This window comes from Danio rerio, chromosome 4 (assembly GCF_052040795.2).
Source record: "Danio rerio strain M-AB ecotype USA chromosome 4, GRCz13ab, whole genome shotgun sequence".
NCBI classification, from domain to species: Eukaryota; Metazoa; Chordata; class Actinopteri; order Cypriniformes; family Danionidae; genus Danio; species Danio rerio.
In genome coordinates, this window is record NC_141024.2 from 72,891,707 (window position 1) to 72,892,500 (window position 794).

Below are 794 nucleotides of genomic sequence, written 5' to 3' on the forward strand. Positions count from 1 at the left end.
TTTATTCATATGAAGTAAAACAACTTTTTTAAAATTTTCATACTTTTCAATGATAATAAAAGCATTTATATATATATATATACTACCATGAATTTGCTTTAAAAATGCTATAAAATCATAACTAGCCCTACAAAACTCGGTTATTATTATTGTTTAAACTTTACAAATAATGTTATATGGTATAATGCATATATGTAATTACATTATTACATTGTAATAATTATATGCAAGTGTATTTTACAAATGATTATATGACAGGCCCATAGCCAGGGGGGGTTTGGTTGGTTCGAAAGACCCACCCCTCACTGACAAAGGTCCAGAATTTGTCCCATACAGGAGCTCATTTGTCCTATTTTGACTGCTAGGCCATCATAAATCATGAAAATGTCCCATCAAAAAAGGCTTTAAGACCAAGCAGAATCCTCTGTCGGCTGTCGCTTCGGTGTGACTTCAATGTTGGCCAATGCCAACAAATATTGTCATAATACAATGTGACGTAAGAGATGCTGCTGCATTGTTTTTAAATAGAGAAAACATTTTACAAGGAACTTTTATTCTCAATCTTAGGCTTTATTCTTGAAACCAAAAAATGAGCAATGAAAAGGTGTGAAGCACCGAAGGCGGACCATGTTAAGCTAATTTGAATACTATTTTAGCTATTGTTGCCATCCATTAATTTTCTAATGTACTTTTCTGACAAGAGAGGCTTGAAAAATCGTGACGCTCAACATTAATACTGTTATTATTATGTTTTAATTGTGTTTTTTTTTTTTTATTCAAATGGCCAAATGAAG